The sequence below is a fragment of the Camelus ferus genome, chromosome 32 (genome assembly GCF_009834535.1).
Source record: "Camelus ferus isolate YT-003-E chromosome 32, BCGSAC_Cfer_1.0, whole genome shotgun sequence".
Lineage (NCBI taxonomy): Eukaryota > Metazoa > Chordata > Mammalia > Artiodactyla > Camelidae > Camelus > Camelus ferus.
In genome coordinates this window covers 6695360-6716546 of record NC_045727.1, presented here as the reverse complement: position 1 = coordinate 6716546, position 21187 = coordinate 6695360, and the positions used below count along the sequence as shown (strand labels likewise).

Here is a 21187-nt window from a genome sequence, read left to right as displayed (position 1 = left end):
TTATGGTTTGGTGTGAGGGAGAGTGTTGAAGGGTTATCCAGGGTACAGTTGTCTGGTTCCCTGGAAGTTCAGGTGAGGATAGTACTAGCAGGGTTAGAAATAGGAACAAGGCACCCAAGGTATCTTTGACTGTGTATGGATGCAGTGGGGTTTTGTCCATGTTGGATGAGATTCCTATTGGATTTTTAGAGCCGGGGTCATGAAGGAATAATAAGTGGACAACTGCTAAGGCTGCAAAAAAACGGAAGGATAAAGTGGAAGAAGAAGCATGTAAGGGTGGCTTTGTTGACTGAGAATCCTCCTCAGATTCATTCGACTAGGTTGGTGCCAAGGTGAAGAGTTGCTGCAAGGAGACCTGTAATGACTGTTGCTCCTGAGAAGCACATTTGGCCGCTTGTTAACACGTAACTCACACAGGCTGCAGCCGTTACCATAAACAGGAGGATGGTTCTGACGCTTCACGTTTCTAGGAACATGTGAGACCTGTAATACAGTCCTCTCCCCATGTGGATAAATAAGCAAGTAAAGAACATGGAGACTCCTTTTGCATGTAGATGTCAGATAATTCATCCGTAATTTACATCTCAGCAGATACGGGTTACGAATGAAAAGGTGGTGGTTGTGTCCGATGTGTAATGTATTGCTAGGAGTAACCCTGTTAAAATTTGTAGAATTAAACAGATGCCTAGTAGGGAGCTGAAATTTCATCCTGATGAAATATTTGATGGAACTGATAGGTTGATAAATGCATTGTTAACAATTTTAATTAATGGGTGGAATTTTTGAATGTTGGCCGTCAGTGTTCTTATGTTGAAATATGATGATGAGTTTTCATGTCGTTGGCCATAGTTACATTCCATGTAATAATAATAATGACATACATTGTATTTATTTTAAATACTATTTTTGTATTTAGTTTTGTAGGTTTTCCTTCAAAACCATAACCTATTTATGGTGGGCTTGGGTTAATTATGAGTGGTGGAATTGGTTGTGGTATCGTAATAAATTTTGGTGGGTCAGTTTTGGGTTTGATGGTTTTAAAATTTTATTTAGGGGGGTGTATTAGTAGTTTTTGGTTATGCAACAGCTGTGGCTACCCAACAGTGTCCTGAGGTTCGAGTTTCTAATAAAACCGTCTTAGGCATGTTTCTTTCAGGGCTGATAATGGAGCTTGCAGTGATTCTTTACATTTTAAAGGCTGAAGAAGTAGGGATTGTGTTGAAGTTTAATGGAATGGGGGATTGAGTGACTTATGATACTAGAAATTCTGGATTTTTTTAGTGAGGAAGCTATAGAAATTGCTCTGTTACGGTACTTGGCTGGTGATTGTGACTGGTTGGTCATTGCTTACTGGTAGTGTGGTAATTATGGAAGTTGCTCATGAAAATTAAATAGAGCTATGCTTCAGGCAAGTGTCATGAGGAAGGAGAGGAAATACTTACTTAGGCTGTTTTTGTCTAAGACTAGTGTAGAAATTTTTATTTGGAAAAGTGAGGTAGATATTGATAGAACATTTTCTGGTCAAATCCTATCTAATGGTAATGATGCTAATTTTTGATATGCTGATAGGTTTAGTATCTAAATCTGATGCGAGACCATGCTAATATGGTAGTTGGACTGTATCTGAGAAGATGAGAGAATTTGAATAGGTTTGAGGGACAACTGAATTTTAGATTTTGTGTAGTAAAGTTGATTTTGAGTGCCAGAATAAACCCTGAAATAGTCACGACAAGGGCTGTTAATTTCAAATAGTAAAGCATAGTTATTTGTGGAGTAGTTGTTGGAGAGATGTGGCTGGAGGTAAAGAATCCAGCAAAACACTTCCAATTAAGAGGCGTTTAATAGAATTAATTGGGAGTGGATTATTTTCATTAATTCGAGTTAGAGTGGAGAAGTGAGGCTGTCCTAAGAGTGCGAGGAGGATAATTTGAGTGCGGTAGACAGTCGTTAGGGATGTGACAGTAGGTATAATTAGCGGGGCTCAGGCATTGGTATAGGATGTGTTGGCGGTTTCCATGATTAGGTCTTTGGAGCAAAAGCCTGTGTGGAAAGGCATTCCTATTAATGCGAGACTTCCGATGAGGAGGGAGATTGTGGTGAAAGGTATTGCTTTAAATAGACCTCCTATTCTTTGATTATCTTGCTTGCCATTTAGGCTGTGAATAATGGATCTGGAACATATAAATAGCACTGCTTTGAAGAATATGCGTGTGCGGTTATGGGGGAGTGCTAGGTAGGGTTGGTTAGAGCCCATGGTTACTGTTATAAGGCCCAGTTGGCTTGAGGTAGAAAAGAAGACTTTTTTTGATGTTGTTTTGGGTAAGAGAACAGATTGCTGTAAATTGTGTGGTGATAGGTCCTAGGCATAATATTATTGTTTGAGTTGTTTTATTGTTTTCTATTAGTGGGTGAAAATGGATAAGTAAGAAAACACCCACTTCAAGTATTGTACTTCAGTGGAGCCGGGCTGAGACTGGAAGCGGGGCCCTCTGTTGCTAAAGGAAGTCATGGTGAAGGTCAGAGTGAACGGATGTTTTTTAGCTGCAGCTAGGAGAAGCCCACTTAGGGGTAAATTTGTGTGATTTAAGTTAAGTGTGAAAATTTGTTGTTAAGTCTCATGCATTGAAGTTGAGTGAGAGCCACACTATTAATATAATGAATCCAACTGGAGACCAGTGCGGTTATATATGATTCCTTGAAGAGCGGCAGTGTTTGCTTTGGCCATGCCATTCATCCAATTACTAAAAGGACACGATTCCAGCTAAAAAGCTGGAGAAGATTGTTGGCAGTAACTAAAATTTAGTATAGTGATGAGAACTACGAATAGATGTTTAAGGAATAGATTAATGTTAGGGTCTGAGTGTGTATAGCATATTGAGACTTCTATGATTGACCATGTGACAGAAGGTGCTACTGGTACGAATATCATTGAGCAATACTTTTAATTTAAAGCCAAGTGATAGTTTTAGGGTCGAACAGTAAGTAATTCAGTGCCAGTTTGAAATGATTATTTCTTAGCCTGAGTAAATGAATATTGTCGTGGGGATTAAGCTGGTAATGAAGGCATATGAGATACGGGTTTTACAGAAAATGGCTATATATGGGTTGCTCTTGTAGACATTGGAGGTTGTTATTATAATTGGCAGAGTTAATATAATTAGCATGACTAGTGTAGAAGAGGGAATAAACTTATTACTTTTCTTTGGGGTTGCACCAGTTTTTTGGTTTCTAAGACTGATGGATTACTCTTATTCTTTAAAAGTTTGGTTAAATATGAAGGCATGAGTTAGCATTTTGTATACTTTTTTGGTAAATGAGAAGATTTGAGCTTCTATTGTTAGATTCATAATCTAATGTTTTTGTCTAACTGTATTTACAGTACATGGGTCTCCAAATAATTTTGGGGTTGAACAATAGTCAAAGGGGTCACAGGTACAGAGTGATGAGGGCGTCTTCTCATGTTAGTGTTGTGTTGTGATTAGTACATATGGAGCATATAAGGCAGTAATGACTGCATTAATCCCTATTAGGAGGATGGTGATGTTGGATCATGAAAAAGATATTACTACCAGTAGTTCTCTGATGAAATTGATTGTCGGTGGGCAATGCTAGGTTTGTAAGACTTCCGAGTAGTCATCATGTTACCATTAGTGGAAGAGATGTCTGTAGGCCACAGACTAAAATTACGGTTTGACTGTGAATATGTCTGTAATTTGAATTTGCCAGGCAGAATAATATAACTGACTTGAGGCCATGGGCGACGCCTGTAACTTCAGCGTGTTTGGATGAGGATAGCTATGATGGCACGTGCTGTGTGGCAAATGGAGGAGTACACGATGAGTGATTTTAAGTCCATTTAGCACAAACAGATTGAGCTAGCTATAATTATTCCTCACAAGGACAATATGAGGAACGATATGCTCTGTGGTTTGCTAAGGGGTTTAGGACTGTTGTGATTCATAGCATACTGTGGCTGAGTTTGGGTAGTAACGGATGCAAGAACTACAGAATGGGGGCTTTGACATGTGCTTTTGGCAGTCAGAGGGGTATTTTTACTTAAAAAAGCTATAATGCATGCTAGTCACATGAAAATATTGAGTCAAGAATTAGATATTCTTTGGGCTCAGTATTGGATTATTTAAAGGTTTTTTGAACCTATAATATTTTGGATATATACAAGAGCAACTAGAAGTGGAAGAGATCCATCTAGTGTGTCAAATAAAAAGTAAAATCCAGCATTAAGTCATTCTGTTTGGTTTCCTCAGTGGGTAATAATAATACTGGGGCCAGCATTGCTTCTAATAAGATATAGAATGGAGTTAATTCTGTGGCTGTGAATGTTATAATTAGGAGCATCAGTAGCGTGATTCATATAGTAATACATAGCTTTTTCCAAGTTGGTGATTCTTTAGATGGGTGGCATTGGCTGACTCTGAGTATTACTGGTATGAGTCATGTTGTTAGAATTCATCAAGGTGCTAAGAGGGACTCAGAGGAGAATTGTAGTGAAAAGTCACGGCTGTTGTTGTTAAATTGGTTAAGAAGAGATAGACTGATAAAACTAATTAGTAAGCTGTAGGTTGTGGTAGTGATTCAAGTTATATTTTTGATAATACCATTAACATGATGGTATTAATACAGAAGTCCAGATGATAATTTTTAACATTGGAGGTTAAATCATTAAAAAGTCCATAAACAATAAATGCTGGACAGGCTGTGGAGAAAAGGGTACCCTCCTACATTGTTGGTAGGAATGTAGTTGCTGCAATCATTATGGAAAACAGTATAGAGATTTCTTAAAAAACTATAAATACACTTACCCTATGATCCAGCAATCCCATGCCTGGGCATATATCTGGAGGAAACTCTAATTCGAAAAAGATACCTGCACCCCAGTGTTCATAGAAGCATTATTTACAGTAATCGAGACATGGAAGAAACCTAAATATCCATTGACAGATGATCGGATAAAGAAGTTGTGGTATATTTATACAATGGAATACTACTCAGCCATAAAAAAGAATAAAATAATGCCATTTGAAGCAACATGGATGGACCTGGAGATAGTCATACTAAGTGAATTAAGCCAGAAAGAGAAAAGAAAAATACCATATGTCACTTATATGTGGAATCTAAAAATATGACACAAATGAACTTATTTATAAAACAGAAACAGACTCAAGACATAGAAAACAAACTTACTTTCTATTTGAATAGTTCACATTTAATTAAGTGTATCAGGAAAAATATAACTGGTTTTTAAGCTTTTTGATCCCGTGGATGGTCATGCTTAGAATGAGCTTATGTGGAAAATAAGTGAGCTGGTTTAAAGTAAACAAAAGCTTAATAAATAATACTACAGTTGATACACAAATATGCAAAAACCACCAGCATATTAAGCCAGTGGCTGACAGATAAGGATATGTGCACCAGATAAGGATGCGTGCACCACGGTACACTGACAGGTGATCCTCCACCCGGAGTCATTTAGGATAAATTACTAGGGAGCAGACGTTTCCCAGCTAACTTCAGCAAGTCCCTTTTGGACTTTGGTTTCAAAGCAGTCAGGGCCCTTTTCAGGTTGTTTCTTTCTCTGGTTTTCCTCTTCATGAAAACATCCCCTGGTTCATCTCTCTTCAAACTATGAGGGGGAGAAAGTAAAGTTACTGACTTCATATAATCCTAAAAAACAGCCGCCACAAGTATAACTTGGGTTATATAGCAAGTGAGAGATTTGTGAAGGGGGCTGTCAGCACCATTCAGAAATTGGGCAGTTAATGAATGTGAACTTTGGAAGCAGATTAAGGCCACTCTGGCAGATAAACCCCTTAGTAGGAAGATTATGCTTATTAAGAAGCCATAATTTACTGAGTTCCCTTTTCTCCAGGTCGGTTCTTTTGAGAAATTGGCTGCTCCTTCTCATGAGCTCTTGGGACGACCTAGAGTATGGTGTGGAAGGCAGGCACAGGAAGAGTACTTGCTGATTAGGGGGCACAAGTTCCTGCTGAAAAGGCTTCTTCTGAGAGCAGGTGTGGTCAGGGCTGATGTATCCAGTGGCACAGCAGGTGGAGAGCCTAGAGACCATAAAAATGTTTTCACTTCTTCTAAAATTATAAGAAGAATATGAATATATTTGTCTTTATGCAAACACACTAGTAAAATACCATTTTAAATATATATGTTTTTACGGAGAAAGGGACTCATGAAGATAGAAGTGCTTCAGACCCATAAAAGTCATAATGTGGCCATGGGTATGGTGGAGATCTTTATTTTTTTTTCTATTCTACCCACTCTCTATTCCCTCTTCTGGTCACAGAACCACAGTTTTACTTTGGGGAACCACTCTTCCTATAGTCTGAATCTTGTGAGATTCAGATGGGCTTTTTGGTAGGAATGTAGTTGCTGCAATCATTATGGAAAACAGTATAGAGATTTCTTAAAAAACTGTAAATAGACTTAGCCTATGATCCAGCAATCCCATGCCTGGGCATATATCTGGAGGGCATATATCTGGAGGATGAAGTCCTGGCTCCAGAAATGGTCATGTGACTCAGGCCCAGCCAATCAGAGGCCCATACCCTCTTGTCCTCTGTGATTGATTTGGGATGAATGAGTGACCCAGTTGGGGCCGATTAGGGTCAGGAAGACTCAGTTCTGGGATTTTCATGGAATTGTTGGAAGTGAGAAGTAGAATGTAGGCAGGACATGCTCATCACCGTCTTTATCACTCGAAGGGGAGGATTTAGAAAGAAGCTCTAAGCAGAACAGTTCCTGAATCTCCAGCAATAGGAGCTTTGGGACTTTAACTTCAGAGCTGGGATACCTCCCTAGTGAGGCTCTCTCTGGAGAGAACCTGACTGATTTATCCTCAGTCAAGTGTTCACTTCTGGTCCAATCAGTTGTAGCTAAGGGGTGGGGTGGCAGAGTAAAATTATATAAACATGGTTGTTAAGACTCAGTGCTGTGTGAGTCAGGCTGGACAGAAGACGTCAAGTCTAGGTTATTTGTTAGATTTTTTTTTTCTGGTTGGGAAGCTGTGGAATGTTAGGTGACATGGCTTGGCTTCTGATTTGAATGGTGGACTTGAAGAAGCTTTGATTTAATTCAGAATTTTTCAAACCATGTTCTGGAATACTAATGTCAGTGGGGATAGTCTAAAGAATTTTGTGGTCAAGAATGCTTGGGAAATGCCAGCTTAAACAATACGTGGGTTTCTTTTGTACGGTATTTCTTGGATCTTTAGTATGTTCATGTGTATTATGAATCTCCAGTGGAGGAAGAAACAGAAGGCCCAGTCAGTCTCAAACTTGTTTGACCACCAAACTGGGGATTTTGAGGAATTCCTAGGTTTGAAGAAAACTACTATTTTGAGGAATACAGTTTAAGAAATGCGGTCAAGTTCATTAACCTTGAGAGCATTAAAGGTTATAAAGGAAAAACCTTTGAAAACCTAAAACCTTAAAGAATGCCTCTTTTCTTAAGGATATACCTGGAATTTGACAAATTCACAATTTTTCCTCCTAAGAGATGTGGAATCTTGTACTGGCTCCATCAATATTAATAATAAAACGCAACCTTTATCTAATGCTTATTTTAAGCCCTAGGAAACTGTGCTAAGGGGTTTATGTCCACTGTCTCTTTTAATCCTCACCAGAATATAAGGAGATAGATGTTATGATTAGTCCCAGTTTATAGCTGAGAAAAGTGAGGCACAGAGAAATAAATTAACTTGAATTTGGTGGAGGTAAAATCTAAACCTAGAGTCCTGCCCCCAACTGCCCTATTCTAATGCTAAAATCATTTGTCTGTTACATTAAGCAGGTCTCTTGTCTCATTGCATCTCCGTTCAATCTGGCTTTATCTAGAATTTCATGATTTTGTGATTTGATGTCTGTAATCCCATCTTAAGGAAAGTGGCCATTGATAAAAGGTTTTCCTTGCTGCAAGATGAAGAGATTTAAGACACAGAGGAGAGTGGAGGTAGAACTGGGAAATTTCAGACACCTGCTTAGAAAGAGGAGTGGCCACCCTGAATGAAGGTCTCACCACTGCAACATGACATGCTGGTGAGCTGAGGGAGGCTGTGAAAATGAGATCTCCGGAAGAGTCTCTATTGATTGCCAGTCCAAATTTAGCTGAGGTATCAAACGTCCAGACAGACATCAATGGCTGCTCTAGAAGCACCGGCTTCTTTCCTGGCATGCAGCAGAGGGGTGTCTGGGCCAGTCTCAGCAGTTCACTGGTTTCCCATCCATCAACTGGAGGCAGGCAGACCCAGAGTCATCTCAAGTTCTTCTGGCTCTGCATTGCCCACGTGGGACAGGCATCATGTGTTGGAAATAATGCTTCCTTGGAAAGCAGGAGGAGGAGGCATGTTGAGGAAACCCTCGATGATGCTATGCATCTCTGGACCACTTTCTACCTTCCAACTCATGAGGGCCTCAGAGTGACCCTGAGAGACAGGGAATAATAAAAACAGCTAAAATATACTGAGCACATACTCAGTGTTTCAGACATGAGGATGAATGCTTTAAATACATTATTTCATTTCATTATTTCATCGAGGTTCACTAGAGTGACCGTATGCTCTGGTTTATGTAGGACAGCCCAGATTCACACCTACTAATCTGGCCTTGTCATTAATAGCATCCCTTTCACCCTTAAAAGAATGCTATTTTGCATAGTAAAGTATATAGTCACCTTCGGTATTGTCAGACTGGCTGGGTTAAATTCTAATACTGCTATTAAGAGCTATGTAATATCTGCCTCAATTTCTTCACCTAAAGTGAGAAGTATCTCTCACTATCCAAATTATTTTTATCCAAATTCAAGGACTGAATAGATCAATATAGCAAAACATATCAGTAGAAATTCATAGGACTGTGCATGTGTATGGGATAAGTACGTATATATTTAAACTATATATAAGCCGTATATATGTATATCCATATATATATGGCTTGGCAGGCTGCCTGGCATTTAGTAAGTGTTCTATACCGTGGTAGCCTTTTATGCCTCTGTTTTTCCACCTATCAACTGGCAACAATATCTTATGCTTCTGGCACATACCAGGTACTCAGTGAACGATTATGATTATTATCTTAATCTTGCTAATGAAAGTGTTGTTTTTTTCCCCCCAAGCACCCTGAGGTGGATTGTCATATTTCAGGTGGAGAAAAAGGCTATCTCCCTCCACCCAGTGGTTAAATTTTTTTTTTTTTCTGGTCAATAATGTCAAGAAGAGGCAATGCCATGCCCTAGATTGTGGAAGAGCTCCTAGAGAAATTGACCCTGTGTGGACCTGAAAGGATGCTCTCCAAGGTCCTGGAGCACTGTCTTATTTTGTAATGAGAAGGTTACATTTTGAGACACTTGGGTGCATTTTGTGGTAGACAAATAGATGGTTTGTGTTCGGTGATTATCATGGCCCTGCAATTGAAAAATGAGCTGAAATATTAATAGGTCTTATCAACTGCTTTGTGATTGCAGTGTTGAAAAGGCACAGGAAGCCTTTGGGACAGAATTGCTATGTGCTAGAACAGAAATGATAGGAAAGGAAAAAAGCTGTGGACTGGGGAGAGTGTCTGTCCAAATAGAGCAAGGTTTCATGTGAGGGCAGGGAATACCTATTCTCTGTATTTTTAGGTGAATTGTGCCTCTTAGGATTATCAGTGAGCCACTTGGATCCAGGATAGAGGAATACACCAAAGACTGGCTTGAATTAGATAATGGTCACAGGCAAAATGATGAAGTAGGAATGGTTTAGTATTAGTACCCTCTTCACATCCTTCATTATAATCCCAACAACCTGAATTTAAGGACATATTCCCATGTTTTGGAACCTACAATGTGGACCCACCTGCTCTGTATTCTGTGGAAGGATCTGTGTATTTAGGGATACATTTAGCTGCAAGTAAAACTCACTCATAGTAGCTTATAACAAGAGGTCAGGAGGTAAATGGTTACTGGTGTTGGTTCATTGAGTGGCCCGGGAATGTCAGGGCCAGTATAGCTGTCCTTTCCTCGGCCTTTCCTGCATGCTTGTTATGTTAGGATCATGTGATAGCTGCTTCAGTTTCAGACACCTCGTATATGTTCAAGACAGAAAGAAGACAGGTAGGGGAAAAGGCAAAGGCACCAAATCAGCTGCTCTGTCTCCTCTTACCAGAAAAGCAAATGCTTTTTCAGGACTGCCCCTCAGCTGATTTTGCTTACCTTTGTTGGCTGTACCTGGGTCACATGACCATCCTTAGCTGCAAGAGGGGCTGGGAAGAGGGACAAGACTGTCATGATCCACTTAGAGCAATCATGATCCGTTGCCTGGAATTGGCCTTTACTTTTCTAAATAAAATGTGGTTATGTTATCAAGAAAAATGAGGAATAGATATTACCGAGGCAATTAACAGTGTCTACCTTAGTCCTTTTTCTCTACAGTGTGAGAATAGCGGTCCGGAGAAACTGATTTCTATTATTTTTTTAAATATCTTAAGAGCCTTGAACTATGCTTACAGCTACTTAGAAAATGTTTCAGTGAATACATGACAGAGTGTATTTCAGCTAAATTATAGCAGTCCCATTTTCTGTTAGTATAGTTTGGTTTGGGGCCAGGATTTTTATGAAAACACATCTTAATTTGAAGGTATGGTTCTAATACTGAGGATTTGGGCTAACAGCAGGTCAGCAAGGGCACATCTCATTTGCACAGAGCATTGAAGTCTGTGTTGTCCCTTGGATGAGTCTTTTGTTGCTTTTCAGTTTGGTGAGGAGAGTCCTAGCCTACCAGCCCTAGAACGAGTCTTTGTTAATGATGATCTGTTGGCAGACTTCTTGAATGCTTGCAATCTGCTGGTACCCTTCCAGGGATTTAAAATTATCAACTCATCTGATGTTTATGAGGAACCCATGAGGTGGATACTGTTAGAATCCTTAATTTATACGGATGGAAATTGAGATCCCAGAGAGGTTTAGTAGCCCACCTATGTTCATACATATTGTAAGTGGGGGAGCTTGGATTTAACTCTAGCCTGCCTGGTTCCAGAGCACACGCTCACGTCCCATGGGCATAGTGGCCTGTCTAGTAATAATAGGTATCCTTGATTGACAGTCTATTTATGCAGAACTAACACCCATCATGTAACATGTATTTACATAAACCTGTTACATACATTTTCTCATTTAATTTTTCACAGCAGCCCTATGAGATAACTACAGAAAGCAAAGAAACAAAGGCACAGAGAGGTTGAGTGACTTGGCCCTGGATTGCAGAGCTTATGTAGGGTGAATTCAAGGCTTATCTGGGCTCCAAGCTCAGGATCTTTCCTTGTGTCCTTCTGTATCTCTTGAGATCCATTCTTTTTAAGCCCCTCACTTTAGAGATGAGATTAAACAGAAACAGGATGCAGAAATTCTCAGTGAGGGTGATTAGATGTTAGGAAATCTGTGAGGGAAGGTTATTTCTTCTTTTTATGTATATTGGTCTTGATACATGCACAAACTCTATAACCCCCCAACTACAGTAACTTAAACAAGGTAGAAACTTGTTTCTCTCTCATGTAACTGGCCAAGTTCATTGGTTTGAAACTGGCTTTCACTTATAGATTCAAGGTGGTGGTTCTGCTTTTTGGAATTTCCTAGCCAGCAGAAAGGAGAAATAAAATGTAGAGGGAAAACAGCTTGTTTTTAGGGTAAGAATACAGTAGTTAAATATGCTATGCAGTTTCTCTTACTTGCATCTCAGTGGTCAGAATGTGGTCACGTGGCACCTAGCTGCAAGGCAGGCTGGGAAATGTCTATGTGGGTGGCCATATACTCTGGGCAAGGATGGACATCAGGAGCTAATCAGCAGCCTGTGCCATGTCACAGCTGAGGAATTGCAGGCTCAGAAGGGTAAACATTTGCCCGATGCCATATAGGTAGTGGCAGACATGGAACATACACATTTTCAGGAGGACTAGATGTGGAGAAGTGTCACAATGCGGGGAAATAGCTTAGCAGGCCAGATATTGGTACAGGGAAAACACACTGCGAAGCCCTGAGTGGCAAAAACAGGCCACAGTCAAAGAATCAGGTACCTGGAAGAGCCAGTCTTAGAGGTCAGTAGCGTGGATATCTGGGAGCTCGTGAATGCGTGCGTATGAGTTGGTGTTGTGATCTGAAGCAATTACAGAATGCAGGGCTTTAGGATTGCATAACTCTAGGAAGCATCATTTCCAAGCAGGGCAGCGGAAGTGGTGTCCCCTGGAGTTATGCAACATGTTGGCTCTGCCAAGAAGGCTCTTCTCTTATTGCCCTGTTGTAGGTTGGATTCCTCGGGGAAGCAGATTTTGAGATGGGGACTGGCATGTAGAACATTTATTAGGGAGAACCTTTGGGATCAGTACTTAGCGGGGAAGGGAAGGATGCAAGATTGAAAAGAGGAGGAAATTGAGCTGTAATGTCTCAACAGAAACTTCAGCCAGTCTTAGGGGGAGTTTTGAAGATGGAATGATCTTCTGAACTTGTCCTGCATACCCTCTGCTAATCAGTAATTGGGTGCGGGCTGCCCAGGGAAGGGGGCGTGACCTTGGATGAGGTATCACTCTTCAGATGAAAATGTAAGTACTCACCACAAAGGGCTCTTTTAAAGAAGTACTTCAGCAGTTGAGACAATGCATCCTTCATTTCTGAAGGGGGATCTTGGCAGTGCTTTTTGGCATCCACCACACCCCTCAATCAACACACTGCCTACTATTCGTCCATCACAGAGTCTGTATCTTGAAGACTTTGTGCTCTCCAAGAGCTCCCTCTTTCAAATCTCACATATCCTTGAATTGGTGGGGTGGGGGGGTATCTTGAGCTTAGATTTTATTATCAGTTAATTAATAGTTGGTTGAATTATCAGTTATCCCCTCTTAGGGGTCTGTTGCTAGCGTCAGAGAACACTGATGGGACATATGATACCAAAGCTGGATGGGACAAGTGACAGGAGGTCTACCACCAAACAGAAGAAGCTGAGGAGACAAAGCCAACTTCCTCTTTTCCACATCTCACTCAAGGAGGATTCTGCCTGGGGTAGGAATGAGGGGGAGAATGCGGCTCTGGGGGGTTCTGAAGTCAGACTTTGCTGACTCACAGTTCTGCCCAAGGCCAACCCTACCTTAGATGTTCCCTCTTCCTTTTGTTTGAATTTCTAATTTTCTGTTTACCAGGAGGGCCGACTGTTCAGATGAATGAAAGATCAGAATTTGATCTGATTCAGAGTTTGATTTTTTTCTCCCTCCCTCAGCATAACAGCTCATGCATCTGAGGGCTGCAGCTAAAAAGTGATTTTTAAAGACTTCTCATTGGCAAAGAAATCAATGGAAAGAATTCTCCCTTTTTTTTTTTCTCCTCTGTATTCTGCATTTATTTTTTTCTTTCCTCTCCAGTCTCCTGCTAGGAAAGTTTTGTCTGAGGCCATCTAACATGCTTTGTCAGAAAGTTGCCTTGTTAAGGACGGGGGTCCTGCTGGGTGAGCTGAGGAGGTGGTGAGATTTCCTTATGGTCTTGGCAATCAGCTCAGCTCGAGGAAGAGGTGGAATCAAAGCGTTTCATCAGGAAGATGGAATCCGAAGGCAAAGTCATCTTTCCAAGACAGGGTGATGGCTAAATTACCTCCATGGCAGCCTCCAAGGAACAAGCCTCTGGAGGGGGTAGTATTAATTAGAGGGACAGGTCAGAGAGGGATGACCTTCCAACAAGATATAGAAGAAAAAGCTCAGGCTCCACTCTGTCACTCAGTAGCTGTGCTATCTTGGGTAAGTTGGTTCACCTCTCTGAGCCTCAGTTTTCTTATCTGTGAAATGGGTGAATACAGTTTAGTGAGTTAAAGCAGTGAGGTGGCTGGCAAGGAACACAGGCCAGCATAAATAAAAGGGACCTTTTTTTAAAATTGTGGTAAGAACTTACCACTTAACATGAGAACTACTCTTAAATTTTTAAGTGCACTCTGCAGTATTGTTAACTCTAGGCACAGTCGTTTGTACAGCAGATCTCTAGAACTTGCTCATCTTGTATAACTGAAACTTTAGCCCCATTGAAAAGCAACTTTTCATTTATCCCTCCCCCAGCCACCGGCAGCCACTATTCACCTCTGTTTCTATGAGTTTGACTATTTTCATACCTCATGCAAACAAAATTGTGCAGTATTTCTGTGATCGGCCTATTTCACTTAACACACTGTTCTCCAGGGCATCCATGTTTTTGCATATGACAGGATTTCCTTCTTTTAAAAGGGTGAATAATACTTCAGTGTACGTATATAGCACGCTTTCTTTATCCATAACAAAAACAAAAGCAAAAAAACCTGATTGAAAAATGGGCAGAGGATCTGAATAGATGTTTCTCCGAAAGAAAATATACAAGTTGCCAACCAGTATATGAAAAGATTCTCAAATTCATTAATCATCAGGGGAATGAAAATCAAAACCACAGTGAGATATAACCCTACACCTGTCAGGATGGCTGTTATCATAAAGACAAAAGGTAACAGGTGTTGATGAGGATTTGGAGAAAAGGGAACCCTTGTGTACTATTGGTGGGAGTGTACAATGGTGCAGCCACTATGGAAAAAAGGTATGAAGATTCCTCAAAGAATTAAAAATAGAACTACCATATGACCCAGCAGTCCCACTTCAGGGAATAAAAGGGAATTAATCATAAGTCCCTGAAACTGGGATGGAAAGTTCTCAGAATCTGAAATGGTTCCAATAAATGTTTTCTCCATCCTTTTGTAACTCGTTGTCTCTATTTTGGGGCTGCTCCGCTTTCCTTTCTACAGACTAGCTCGTCTATAAATCAGTTTTTAGTCATCAAAATAATATTTTGCAGAAAACTTTTAAGGCAGCATCATGCCTACTCTGCTTCATGAACTGTCAGTTTCCATTGCCATGAACAGATGCTGCCTTCTAGTTCTTATTCATGGTCCAGAGAGAGAGAGAGAGAGAGAGAGAGAGAGAATCTGACGGGTTTAGCTTATCTTTATGCACTGGGGCTCTGGATTGATTGTGTTTAGGTCAGGTGACTAAACCCAAGCCAGTCAGCTGTCCATGGAAGGGTAGACTCCCATCATATCACTTTGAATTGATTGCCTAAGATTGCCCAGTCATGTGGAGAAGAGGGAACCCTCCTACACTGCTGGTGGGAATGCAGTTTGGTGCAGCCATTATGGTAAACAGTATGGAAATTTCTCAAGAAACTAAAAATAGACTCACCATATGATCCAGCCATCACACTTCTGTGTATATATCTGGAGGGAACTCTAATTTGAAAAGATACATGCACCCCAATGTTCATAGCAGCACTATTTACAATAGCCAAGACATGGAAACAACCTATATGTCCATCGACAGATGACTGGATAAAGACTCTGTGGTATATATCTGTATATGTATATATGTGTGTGTGTGTGTGTGTGTGTGTGTGTGTGTGTGTGAATACTACTCAGCCATAAAAAAGAATAAAATAATGCCATTTGCAGCAACATGGATGGACCTAGAGATCATCATTCTAAGTTAAGTAAATCAGAAAGAGAAAGAAAAATGCCATATGATATCACTCATATGTGGAATCTTTAAAAAAAAATAAAGGACACTATGAACTCATCTACAAAACAGAAACAGACTCACATAGTAAACAATCTATGGTACTGGGGAAAGAGGGTGGGAAGGGATAAATTTGGGAGTTTGAGATTTATAAATGGTAGCCACTATATAAAAACAGATTTTTTAAAAAGTTTCTTCTGTATACACAGGGAGCTATGTTCAATATCTTGTAATAACCTTTAATGAAAAAAAATATGAAAGCAAATATATGTATGTATGTGCATGACTGAGACATTGTGCTGTACACCAGAAATTAACACATTATAATTGACTGTACTTCAATTTAAAAAGAAAAAAAAATGGTTGCCCTGTCAGAAAGGACTGGGGCCGGGCATGGCTGACTATATAGGACTGGAAGTGCATATTAGCTAGTCCTTCTTAGTGAATAAATACTTTATTAAAAATTTTTAGGGTCCAGGGCAGTGCAGTAATGGGGAAGGAACACTGCCTTGGAATTAGGAGATGCTTACAAGTTCTGACTCCATTGGATCTTGATCTTAAGTTTACTTTCCTAAGCTTCCGTTTTACATTCTCAAGTTAGGAATTAAAACCTGAGCACAGTATCTGGGACACTGTCTTGTGTTGCCCCCACCCACCCCTCCCAGAAATACCTCCTGCAAATGACCAGATAAAACTTACTCAAAGCTGTCCAGACCAGCAGATTCACACAGATAATCCAAACCAATTAGGAAGCAGACCTGAGGTCAGTTCAGTGTCTTACGAGGGCTCCTAACTTGGCTTTCTTTAGCTCTAACCTGATTAAAGCTGTTTGGGAGAGAGAACTAACTTAGGTGGAGCACTTTCCTTGGAGGGTAGAAGTTAAGGGAAAAGAAAGTAGCCAAGTATGGCAGATAGTGTTTTCCAAGGGTGGCCACAAGGATATCTCCCATCCTTCATGCTTTCCCAGCCATCAGGAGTCTGTATCATCTCCTCTTGGACCTGGGTGGACCTTTGTGACCACCTGAGCTATGGAATATCGATGGAAGTGGTGCTCTGTGACCTCCCAGGCTGGTTTATAAAAATGGCTGTGCATTTCCCTCTTGTTCTCTTAGGACATTTACTCTTGGGACACAGGCACCATGCTGTGAGGAAGTCCAGGCAGCCTGTGGAGAGGAACCAAGCTCCCCAGTGCATAGCTTTCTGGCTGGGTTCCCAGCCTAAAACCAGCATCAACTTATGGGCCAAGTAAATGACCATCTTGAAAGTGGACCGTCCAACGCCCAGTTGAATTGCCTCACGTGATGCTTCTTGGAGCAGGGAACAGTCAGCTCTGCCAGCCCTGCCCAAATTGTGGATTTGTGAGCAAAATAAACGATTGTGGTTGTTTTAGGCCACTAAGTTTGGGACGTTTTGTTGGGCAGCAATAGATAGGAGATGCAGCATTGAATAAACACTCTCATGAACTTTCCTAGTTTTGCGCGTAAATATGGAGCGAGGAGAGTTAAAGACCAAATAGAGAGAAGAGGGCTGACAATGGACGAGGAGAGTTCATGGGCTGCAAAGGAAGGGTATGCCCCAGTCCTAATAATTTCCATTTATTGAACATCTGCTGTGCACCAGACCCTGACCTGAGGGCTTAAATCTAATCGCTTATGCCCACCCCTGGGAGGTGGGAACTATTACTGTCACCGTCTGACAGCTGAGGAAACTGACACCAGAGAGCTTAAGTCTCTCACCTAGGGTCACAAAGCAAGTATGGTGTAGAGCTTGCACTTGAACCCAGGTCTGTGTTCTTGACCGCTGCTTGATGCCAGACTGAATTCCTTCTTGACTCAGAGGAATGTTCTTAACAGATGTGTGACCATTCAGTCAGGAAATGTTTGAGTCCCCACTGTGATTCATTATGCATTTAATAGTTACTTCTAATATATATTTAGTGCTTACCACATGTCAGGCACTATTCTAAGCACTTCAGTTACATATTTCATTTAATCCCCACAATTACCCTCATTTTTCAGATAAGGGACCTGAGGCTCTGAGAGGTCAAACCACTTGCTCAAGGTCACATAGGTAGTAAATGGCAGTGCTGAGTCTGACTCCAGATCCCTATGTGTTAACCACCTCTGCTTCCTAATTTTATGAGTAAAAATGGGAAGGAGACGGAAGGAACAGGGGGAGGCAGGGAGGAGGTTGGAAATGGGAGGGAAGGGGGTAAACCTCAAGTTTTTTCCAGAGAAGGGAAAGAGGGGAGAGACGTAGCAGGTGGGTTTTGTTGATGCCGGAATTGGTTATTTCCCAATGGGGACATCCTCAGTGGGGGAGGGGTGCACACGTTGCTGAGCCTTTGTGATGAAGACACCAAGTCTGGGCATGGAGGGTGGGGGATGCTGCCTCCCACAGGGCTATTCTTCTTCCAGTTATGTCTTAGAAATACAGAGAGTGAAAGAGGAGAGAGTGTTGGAATGAAATACTGTATAATTCATTTGTCTTCTTTACTGGGGAAATCTCCCTATAATTTATCAGTAGGGAAGGCTTAAGTGAGTTTTGTAATTCTTTTTATGTGCCCTTAAGAGGCAGGTTCTCTTTTGCCGCTGGGGGCTTTTTCATCATTCCCTGAACCACAAGTGGGGATCATGCTTTAGAAAAAGGAGAGGCATTCTAAGAAAAACATGCAAGGTTTTTCATCACCAAAAGCTGCATGCCCAAGTGCGAAGAGAAGGCAAAAATATGACCCAGAATGTAGATTTCTTTTTCTCTACCCAATAGAGTGAGCAGGAACACACACACACAAAACGAGCACTGTGTATAGCCACACACATAATCCCACATACACAGTCACACACACAAATGCACACACATTGTCATGCACACAGACAGACGCGCACACACACCACTGTGATTCCCTGAACACTGGGTTTTTAGATGTCTCCACTTCTAAAATTCTATCCAGTTCCTTCCTGGCCCTGAGGCTAGTCTGCCTGGGTTCAAATTCTGTTTCTGCCCCCTTGCTGGCTTGACCTCTCTGTGCCTCAGTTTCCTCATATAGAAGATGGACATCATGATATGTCTAATAATTCACAGAGTTGCTGTGAAGATGGAGTGCATTATTGCACATGTGGTGCTTAGGAAAGCATCTGGTGCACAGTGGCTCTCCATACATGTTAGCGATTATTGCTGCTGTGAGTTGGGAAAATGTCACAGTGATCGTCATCATATGTCACCATCAGAACCTCCCTTTTGTTGAGCCCTGGTGTGCTAGGCCCTGTGCCAAGGGGAATACTTGTGTCATCTCCTTTAATACTCAAAATAGCTACATGGGGTGGACACTGTTATTTTGCTACAGAAGGGAACTGGGTTCTAGAAAGGTTCAATAACTTGCCCGAGGTCACCTCCCTGGTAAGTGGATAAACGGGGACTTGAACCTAGATATCTTTTATTCCAAGCCCTAGGTTTTCACTGTATACAACATGCGATCTCAGCCATGGGCCACTTAGTACGGGAAAATTCTCTGCTAGGTTACAAGAGCCTGAGGGATGGTACCTGTCTTATTCATTGCTGTTTCTCAGTGCATAGAATGGGACCCAACTCCAGGAAATTGACTTCCCTTTGAAAGAAAAATGAGTTCATTCACCTTCCAGTGCTGCAAAAATTAAATAGGATAATGTCCATGAAAGAGCTTGGCACATATCAGGGGCTCAGTAAACGGCAACATGAGGATTTTTGTTGGATTAAAGAACAAAGGATGACTCAATGCCCCAAATCTTCAGGGGCTGGGAAAACAACAATGCCATCAGTGGAACAAGGAAGGCAAATTGGGCTGCTCTAAGGGAGCACATAAAAGCTGGTTTGACATACGTAGAGCATGAGGTACCAGCCACCTGCCGTGGAATGACTTAGCAGGCAGTTGGGAATGGAGAGATGAAAGGGTCATGACAAAAGAAATGACCCTCCTAAGAGTTGACGGGAGATCCTTGGATGCTATGCAGCCCCTAAATTGGCCCCAATGATCCCCACCTCCTGGCATTTGTGCCTTTGTGTAATCCCCTCCTTTTGTGTGTGGATGGGACTTTGACTTGATTCTAATGCATAGAATACAGCAGAAGTGATGGGATGTCACTCTGAGATTAGGTTATAAAAGGACTGTGGCTTCCATCTTGGGTGCATTCTCTGGGACCACTCACTCTTGGGGAAGCCAGCTGCTGTGTTATGGTGCAGCCTGTGGAGAAGCATGTGGGTGAGCTCGGAAGTGGGTTCTCCCCCAAGTCATGCCTTGAGATGACTGCAGTCCTGGTTAATATCTTGATTGCAGCCTCTTGAAAGACCTTGAACCAGAAACACCTGCTTAAGCCATTCCTGGATTCCTGATTGGCGGAAACTAAGATAACAAATGTTTATTGTTTTTAGCTGCGAAGTTTTGGGGTCCTTTGTTATGCAGCAGTAGATAAGGAATACACCTGGGAATGGTGGTGATCAGGAGGGAGAAGATGTAGAGGGGAGTCTGAAGTCAGAGCCTGGGGACATGTCCCCATTGTAGATGTAGGAAGAGGCAGAGGAAATGAAGAGGAGAGGGAGAATGGACTTACCAGTTGGTTGTTGGGGCCCAGAAGAATACAGACCAGACCATCAGGGACAGGAGGAAGTGGGTCAGTCATACTACATACAGCAGATTTATCTGGACTGAAAAATGTAGGTTCATAGAGTAGGCTAATAATTTTGTGCCCTTCAAATGAATGTTCTTTAAATATTTGCTTGGCATTAATTTGGAGGAGGGCCTGAGCACCTCATGGGGCAAAAGCCTCTCCTCTACTGACCCAAGCAATTATCTCTGGCTCCGGGCTTGCATTCAATCATCAGCCAAACAGCAGCCCTGCAGCTAAAGAGACCAACCCTCCCCTTTTTTGTGGTAGCTCACAGAAGGAAAAAAAAAAATGTGACAGTGAATGTATGTATGTTCATGTATAACTGAAAAATTGTTCTCTACACTGGAATTTGACACAACATTGTGAAAGGACTATAACTCAATAAAAAAATGTTAAAAAAAAAAAAAAAGACCAACCCTCATAGGTGGGCAGCTGGAGAGCATTTGTTGCTACGCAGGCATGGCTCCTGGGGAGCTCTCCTAGCCCTTCACTGAGTAACTGATCAAAGTTTACTTTCTAACTGCCCATGGCACTGGCTCCTGAGAGGAGTTCTGATAAACACAGTTTTCTTCATGTTGTTATATTTCTAGTGATCTTTCAGAGTCCCAAGTAGAGTGGAGCCCTGGGCAGCTGCCTGGCTACCATGCCAATCAATCAGGTCCAGGAGGAGGGAGCCTGGGGAGAAGCCATTCGATTGGTTAGTGCTGATAACCCTGGGCAGAGCTGTTTCAGTGGGGAGGCAGGAGAGGATGCTAGATTAAGTCAAGAGTAAATGTGTACTGAGGATGTGGAATCGGTGAGTGTAAAGAGGTGCTTTTGAGAAGTTTGATAGATTGAGGAGAGAATAGGGTGAAGAAAAACGGCCCTCATTTTTCTTTAATTATAGGGAAGATCTGAAAATGTTGCTAAGCAATGGGAAAGCATCCATTAGACAGGGAGACTTCTATGGTGTTAAAGAGAAGGAGCCATTGAGGGGTAAAGAATGTC

General features: G+C 41.5%; 1 pseudogene; it reads right to left on the bottom strand.

The window, feature by feature from the left end:
- Positions 1 to 1524: 1524 nt before the first annotated feature.
- Positions 1525 to 21187, bottom strand: part of LOC116661016 — a 33334-nt pseudogene continuing 13671 nt past the window's right edge.